An 8,971-nucleotide genomic window follows, 5' to 3' on the forward strand; every position below is an offset into this window, starting at 1 on the left:
CCGGGGGGTGGGGATTGAGGAGGGCACGTTCTGCATGGAGCACTGGGTGTTGTGCACGAACAATGAATCATGGAACACTTCATCTAGAACTAATGATGTAATGTATGGGGATTAACATAAGAATAAAAAAAATTTAAAAAAAAATTTGTATCTCAATAAAGCCGAAAATAAAGAACTAAAAAAAAAAAAAAAAAGGAAAATAATGTATGATTTAAGATATCTGTAAAGGGTCTCCTGTAGACATCTTTTCTGATCTTCCAAAGCTTTAGAATTCCTATGCCTATCATAGTCAACAGCTTCAAGATGGTTCATCATTTCTTGCCCTCTAATCACATGGTTTCATGGGCATTATTCTCCATAGAACTGTGCCTGCTATGTCTGAAAGAACTCTGGTTCTCACACTGTTTTTCATCTTTCTGAAAAGGTGTGCTTACCCTCTCATTAAGGAATATTCTTTTTTTCTGAGTGAAGTTCTTTCTCCCTTCAGGAGATATATTTGAGCTTCATTAAGCTCCCAGTTAGGTTAAAGGATTTGTTTTGCACTTTTCAGTTTCAACTCAAATGTAAGCAAATTAGGATCCATTACATATCACACTAAACAGTGTGATAAATATACATATATTTTTCCAAATTTTTATTTAAATTCTAGTTAGTTAACATATACTGTAATATTAGTCTCAGGAGTAGAATTTAGGGATTCATCACTTACATAAAGCACCCAGTGCTGATCACAACAAGTGCTATCCTTAATACCCACCACCCATCTAGACCACCCCCAACCTACCTCCCTCCATCAACCTACAGTTTGTTCTCTATGGTAAAGAGTCTCTTTTAGTTTGTTTCACTCTCTCTGTTTTTTTCCCCCTTCTTGTATGTTCATCTGTTTTGTTTACTGAATTCAACATATAAGTGAAATCAAATGGTATTTGTCTTTCTCTGACTGACTTGTTTCACTTAGCATAATACACTCTAGCTCCATCGATGTCATTGCAAATGGCAAGATTTCATTTTTTTGATGGCTGAGTAATATTTCATTATTTCCCTTGAATCTGCATTTGCTGCATCCCAAAGGTTTTGAACTGTCATGTTTTCATTTTCATTTGCTTCCCTGTATTTTTTTAAATTTCTTCTTTAATTTCCTGGTTAACCCATTCATTCTTTAGGAGGGAGATTTTATTTTTATTTTTATTTATTTGTTTTTTAGCTCCATTCCACAAATTTTGTGGAATATCATAATTTTATTATTTTCATCTCAAAATATTTTCTTTTTTAAATTATGTTATGTTAATCACTATACATTACATCATTAGTTTTTGATGTAGTGTTCCATGATTCATTATTTGTTTATAACACCCAGTGCTCCATGCAGAACATGCCCTCTTTAATACCCATCACCAGGCTAACCCATCCTCCCACCCCCCTCCCCTCTAGAACCCTCAATTTGTTTTTCAGAGTCCATCGTCTCTCATGGTTCATCTCTCCCTCCGATTTCCCCGCCTTCATTCTTCCCCTCCTGCTATCTTCTTCTTTTTTTTTTTTTAACATATAATACATTATTTGTTTCAGAGGTACAGATCTGTGAGGAGGGTGTTTTTAAATCTGAATTTATTTGTGGTCTTTCCAGGTTTTTTTTTTTTTTTTTTTGTGGTTGACTTCAAATTTCATAGCATTGTGGTCTGAAAATATGTTTGGTATGATCTCAATCTTTTTGTGCTGGTTGAGTCCTGATTTGTGACCCAGTATGTGATCTATTCTGGGGAATATTCCTGTACACTCAAAAAGAATGTGTATTTCACTACTTTTGGACGAAATATTTTGAATATAACTATTACGTCCATCTGGCCTAGTGTGTCATTCAAAGCCATTGTTTCCTTGTTGATTTTCTGCTTAGGTGATCTGTCCATTTCTGTGAGTAGGGTGTTAAAATCCCCTACTATTATTGTAGTATTATCAATGAGTTTCTTTACGTTTGTTATTGATTTATATTTTTGGGTGCTCCCATGTTGGGGCATAAATATCTACAATTCTTAGATCTTCTTGATTGATAGACCCCTTAATTATGATATAATGTCCTTCTTCATCTCTTGTTACAGTCTTTAGTTTAAAATCTAGTTTTTCTGAAATAAGTATGGCTACTCCAGCATTCTTTTGGCATCCAATAGCATGATAGCTGGTTCTCCAACCCTTCACTTTCAATCTGCAGGTGTCCTTAGGTCTTTTAAATTGAATATAAAAATATATGTAGGGTGATCCATTTCTGGAATGGTGGAGTGAGGAGCTCTGCAGACCTGCTTTCCAGAGTATAAATCATAATTAGTACAATAGACATTTAAATTCTCTGGAAATTGTCTATAGGGCATACATCAAATAAATATATTTTTTTTGAACATCTACTCAGTCTCAGTAAGATCAGTGAGAGTCATTGTTACCTGAGCTTTAATCCACTTACATTTCATATAAATGGAATCATAAAATATGTGGCTTTTTGTGTCTGGCTTCTTTCACTTAACACCATGTTTTCAAGGTTCATTCCTGTGATGTGTATCATTACCTTATTCTTTTGTGGCTATTAATATTCCATTGTATGGATATGCCATTTTGTTTATCCTTTCATGAGTTGATGGACATTTGGGTTGTTTCCATATTTTCTCTATTATGAATAAATAATACTGCTATGGATTTTCATGTGCCATTTTTTTTGTGGAAAGATTATTTTTTTCAATTCTCTTAGGTGTACGCTAGCACTGAAATTGAGTTTTATATTTTTAGCTCTTAATTTATGTCTTTGATTTTTTTTCTGAATTACTTTTTGTATATCATGTGAGTTAGGGGCCCAAATTTGTTATTTTGCATATGGCTATCCAGTTGTCCCAGCACCATTTCCTGAAAAGACTATTCTTTTCCCATTGAATGTTTTTGGCACCCTTGTAAAAAATAAATTGAATAGACACATGGATTCATTTCTAGACTTTCAATTGTTTTCCATTGATCTGTGTGTCTATAATATAAGCCAATACCACAGTCTTTTCATTGATTTAATTTTGTAGGAAATTTTGAAATTAGTAAATGGGAATCCTCATGATTTTTTTTAGTTGTTTCCTTTTGTTTTGTTTTTGCTTTTGGGGTCCCTTGCAATTCCATATGAATGTTAGCAACTGTTTCTCATTTTTGAAAAAAAAATATGAAATATGGAACTTTGACAGGGATCCAATTGAAATTAAATAAATTTGGTGAGTAGTGCCATGTTAATAATATTAATTCTTTCAACCCATTAACATTGGTGGCTTTCTATTTATTTACATCCTCTTTAATTGATTTCAATAATGTTTCATTGTTTTCAGTGTTTAAATCTTGAACATCCTGAGGAGTCTGGCTCCTGGCTGAAAACCTTTGTGTGATTTTCAGGCCCAATTATAAGCAATTGCATAGGTTTTATCTGGCAGGCTTCATAAGGGAATGTTGCACTCCCCACACCTTTATCTTTGGCAGAGATTTCTTCAGGTATCTCTATTAAGGCCTCCTTATAAGCAGGAGAAAGGGATAGCCCTCCTTATCTCCCTGCCCATGCCCTCTGCATCTTAAAACTGCAAGAATCTTTTGTTCAGGGCTCCTTCAAGAGTGAGATCACACTTATGTGTATGCTGAGCTACCTGAACTTTGACCAGTGTGTCATTCCATGGGTGAAAAAAATGGAACAGAGGGGAACCAGTGCTTTTTTAGATTTTGGCCTCTTGTTTTTACCCTCATAGTATGTGATTAAAGATTTCACTGTTACTACCATTTTAGTTTAATATTTTAGTTGGTTAGATACCACAATTCCAAAAAAGTTTATTTTGACACTTTCATCAATTTATCCATAAGCACTTGTGGGAGAAGAGACTTTTAGATTTCCCTAATTTGACATTTTCACTGACATGATTGTGCATGTTTTAAGTGCACAATTCTGTTTATATATGTGTGTATGTATACACCTACATTTGTTTTTTAATCTATTTTCCAAATAATATATTCTTGAGAAACTCCTAAAAATTTCTAGTCTGCTGATGATACTAATCCTAGTGTTATAGTGCTGTTACCAATTTATTAATTTCCCATAGTTCATAATTATTATAAAGGATTTTAGAGAAAGTGTATGCTCAGTCCACCATCTTAAACTAAACATCCAAAGTTATTGAGCAAAGTAAAAATATATAAAACATGATAAATAATAATGATAATTACAGATATGCTTTTATTCACACTAAATTAAGTACTGTTTCAATATGATAAAAAAACCTTTTATTCCTAGTTTACAATTTATTATCCCTAGACATTTTCTAAATGAGGAAGAGATGTTGTTTTTCATCAAATACCTATTTAGAATATTAATGGCTGTATCTTTGTATATTTTCTTCCTTGATCTGATGAAATAAAGGATTGTACTATATAATATTAATATTGTTGACACCCTAGTTTGCAGTATACTTGTCTACGTTATAACATTTCTTTTCATTTACTACAATGTTTATTTTACTGGGGCTTAGTTTAAGATTTTGGCATTCATAATTTGAGATTATTCTGAAGTTAAGTTTTTTAAAACAATCATGACAAAATTTTATTGTTAGGGTAAGTTTATATAAAACATTGGAAACATTCCTCCAATATAGCAAATTATACACAAACAATGAATCATGGAACACTACATCAAAAACTAATGATGTACTGTATGGTGACTAACACACCATAATAAAATTAAAAAAATGATCTGAAAACATCTGCTTTTTTAAAACTTTGAAAGAACCATTCTTGAAAAAATTAGCAAAATATATTTAAGAATAATCTTATCGTATTTTTAACAAAAATTCTTAGGTATTTGCTTTATTCAGGTTTTCTGTTGTTTGGCCTACTTTCATTTTCCTGAAAATTTTTCAGAATGTATACAGTAGTGTATATTTGCACAAAGCAGTAATTTATTCTTAAAAGAGGTCATCTGTTTTCCTTGATTTCACAGTTATTTTGCTTAGTATTTAGTTTTTCTTCACATTTATTTATTTTTTATTTATTGTTATTATTATTTTTTTACAATAGAATAAATAATTCTCTTGATGACTGCAGATATGTAAGGCTGATTGGTAGTATTCAGAACCATCACAGATGGTGGTTTTCCTGATTGGTGTTTAGTCTTAGTAACTATAAGGAGCTACTTGTCTGAAACTGCTGTCAAACCAGCAAGAATGCATTTATGCATCCATCATTTTCAGGATTATTGGGTAACCTGAGCATATTTTTTTCAAAATAACTCTGCCTTGGGGATTAACATAACAATAAAAAAATTAAAAGAAAAAAAAATAACTCTGCCTTCTTGTGTCACCAGGCCCAACTCACTCACAACTTTCAGTAATAATATCCAAAGTTGTATATAGTGGGGATGAGGGATTCTTTTTTTTTTTTTTTAATGATTTTATTTATTTACTTGTCAGAGAAAGAGAGCACAAGTAGGGGGAGTGGCAGGAAGAGGAAGAATCAGGCTCCCCACTGAGCAAGGAGCCTGATGCAGGACTTGATCTCAGGACTGTGGAATCATGACCTGAGTCGAAGGCAGATGCTCAACTGACTGAGCCACCCAGGTGCCTGAGGGATTCTTTTTTATGCCAAGTATCGGGGCAGGCAAAAGGTGGCTTGCAATTCAGGATGTGTTACATGGGCCTTTTTGAAAAGTAAGCACGTTGGCCTAACTGATCTTTTTTTTTTTTTTCCAAGCAACATTTTTATTCCCAAATTTTGAGAAAGGCTCTGCATTGACTTCATACACACTTACTCCCAAGCATTATTCTAAGTGCTTCATGTGTATCAAACCATTTAGCCTAAGAACAACCATGGCAGGTATGATTTTTTTAATTAACCTTAATATATTATTTGTTTCAGGGGTACAGGTCTGTGATTCATCAGTCTTACACAACACTCAGCACTCACCACAACACATACCCTCCCCAAGGTCCATCACACAGCCACCCATCCTTCAACCCCCTTCCCCTCCAGCAACCCTCAGTTTGTTTCCTAAGATTAAGAGTCTTGGGGTGCCTGGGTGGCTCAGATGGTTAAGCATCTGCCTTCAGCTCAGGTCATGATCCCAGGGTCCTGGGATCAAGCCCCACATCAGGCTCCTGGCTCAGCGAGGAGCCTGCTTCTCCCTCTGCCTCTGCCTCTCTCCCTGCTCATGCTTTCTCTCTCTCTCTGTATCTCTGTGTCTCAAATGAATAAATAAAATCTTAAAAAAAAAAAAGAGTCTCTTATGGTTTGTCTCCCTCTCTGGTTTCATCTTATTTCATTTTTTTCTCTCTTCGCCTATGATCCTCTGCCTTGTTTCTTAAATTCCACATATCAGTGAGATCATATGAAAATTTTCTTTCTCTGATTGATTAGTTTGCTTAGCATAATATCTTCTAGTCTGATTTGCATCATTGCAAATGGCAAGACTTCATTTTTTTATGGCTGTGTAATATTCCATTGTGTATATATACCACATCTTCTTTATCCATTCATCTCTAAATGGACATCTGGGCTCTTTCCATAGTTTGGCTGTTGTGGACATTGCCACCATAAACATTGGGGTGCAGGTGTCCCTTAGGATCACTACATTGTATCTTTGGGGTAAATACCCAGTAGTGCAATTGCTGGATTGTAGGGTAGCTCTATTTTCAACTTTTTGAGGAACCTCCATACTGTTTTCCAGAGTGGCTGCACCAGCTTGCATTCCCACCAACAGTGTAGGAAGATTCCCCTTTCTTTGCATCCTCTCCAACATCTGTCATTTACTGACTTGTTAATTTAGCCATTCTGACTGGTGTGAGGTGGTATCTCATTGTGGTTTTGATTTCTATTTCCCTGATGCTGAGTGATGTAGAGCACTTTTTCATGTGTCTGTTGGCCATTTGAATGTCTTCTTTGTAGAAATGTCTTTACATGTCTTCTGCCCATTTAAGATCTTTCATACTTAGGTGGTTTTCAGGTAAAGCCATCTCCAACAAAGCAGACTTTATAAAGTAACCATCCTCTTCCATGCTTCCTTCTTTCTCTTTCCTGTTTGAATAACTATTAATACATCTGTTTCTTCCAGGGCACAAACTTTGGGCAAAAGGACCTTCCATTTTCTTGCTTTCTCTTTTTACTTCTGTTTAATCATTTTGGAAAGTACTTTAGCTCAGGACTGTCCCTCCCTGTCCAGTAGATATGCAGGTATTACTCCTTATGGAATCTTTTAATCATTCTTTTGTTTGGTGTTTCTCCTTTCATGCATCTCAATCTTTTTCATTTGTATTTTCTCAGCATGACACTGTTTATGATAGAGCTTAGCTTTCAGACTAAGTGTCTTTTTTGGCTTCTTTGAACATTCATGAACCACTCCACCTTCCTTCTTTCTTTTACTCATGGTAATCCAAATGATAGTCATAGCACTTCCAGTGAAACTCAATATAATTATTCTGTGGCATGGTGACAGGCACAGAACTGCCATATGCAGCTGCAGGGCTGTGAAAAAGCTCTCAATTTTGGGGTCTCTCTTCACTTTTTAAAATAGGATTTTACTGTCTTAGAAAGATAAAAAAGAGATAAGAAAAAAATAAATAGCATATTTTACAGTTATTGATATACTCTATTTCCCCTCTTTTTTGTACATTAATTGCTACTTTTATTATTTTACACTCCATAATTTTGCTTTTAATAAATTATTTTTTTAATTTTACCTATACAGTTGAATATTTATTTATATTCAGTTATTCTACTTTAATACTGAAATTATTGCAAAGATATTAGTATGTTTTAAGTATATCTTTAGTTAATCCTATAATTTGAGTTTATGGTATTCTCCTCAACTCTGGGAGGGCTTCGATTAATTCAGTTTATATATATATATAAAGAGAGAGAGAGAGAGAGAGAAAACTACCACATATTCACTGACCTCTTCAACCTATGCAATGCTTCCTGTTTGAAGGCTTTTTAATTTAATTTAATAATTTAATTTAATTTACTTAATTTATTTCTTCCAAGTTTTTATTTAAATTCCATTTAGTAAACATACAGTGTAATATTAGTTTCAGGTGTAGAATTCAGTGATTCATAACTTACATACAACACCCAGGGCTCATCACAAGTGCCCTCATTAATACCCATCACCCATTAACCCATTCCCCCCATGCACCTCCTTTCCAGTAACCCCTAGTTTGTCTTCTATAGTTAACAGTTTTCTGGTTTGCTTTTTTTTATCCCTATGTTCATCTGTTTTGTTTCTTAAATTGCACATATGAGTGAAATCATATGGTATTTGTCTACCTCTAACTGACTTATTTTACTTACCATAATTCTCTTTAGCTCCACCCAAGTCATTGCAAATGGCAAGGTTTCATTTTTTTAAGAGAGAAAGGAGGGGAAGGGGGAGAGAAAGAATCTTAAGCAGTCTCCATGCCCAGTGTGGAGCCTGATGTGGGATTCAATCTCATGACCCTGAGATCATGGCCTGAGCTAAAATCAAGAGTCAGACACTTAACTGACTGAGCCACCCAGGCACCCCATGATTTCATTTGTTTGATGACTGAGTAATATTCCATTGAATGTTTATACCACCTTTTTATCCATTCATCAGTTGATAGACATTTGGGCTCCTTACATAATTTGTCTATTATCAATAATGCTGCTATAAACATAGGGATGCCTGTATCCCTTTGAATCAGTATTTTTGTATCCTTTGGGTAAATACCTAGTAGTGCAATTGCTCGATTGTAAGAGAAACCTCCATACTATTTTCCAGAGAGGCTACACCAGTTTGCATTCCCACCAACAGTGCAAGAGGGTTCCCCTTTCTCCACATCCTCACCAACACCTATTGTTTCCTGTGTTGTTAATTTTAGCCATTCTGACAAGTGTGAGGTGATATCTCATTATAGTTTTGATTTGTGTTTTCCTAATGATGAATGATGTTGAGCATCTTTTCATGTGT

At 34.5% G+C, this 8,971-nt stretch overlaps 1 pseudogene; it reads right to left on the bottom strand.

Moving 5' to 3' along the window:
* Positions 1-5,269: 5,269 nt before the first annotated feature.
* LOC102729780 (ribosome biogenesis protein NSA2 homolog pseudogene) lies at positions 5,270-7,469 on the bottom strand (annotated as a pseudogene).
* Between the last annotated feature and the right edge of the window lie 1,502 nt (positions 7,470-8,971).

This window comes from Leptonychotes weddellii, chromosome X, assembly GCF_054177405.1.
Source record: "Leptonychotes weddellii isolate Sample4059 chromosome X, ASM5417740v2, whole genome shotgun sequence".
In the NCBI taxonomy this organism is placed as follows: domain Eukaryota; kingdom Metazoa; phylum Chordata; class Mammalia; order Carnivora; family Phocidae; genus Leptonychotes; species Leptonychotes weddellii.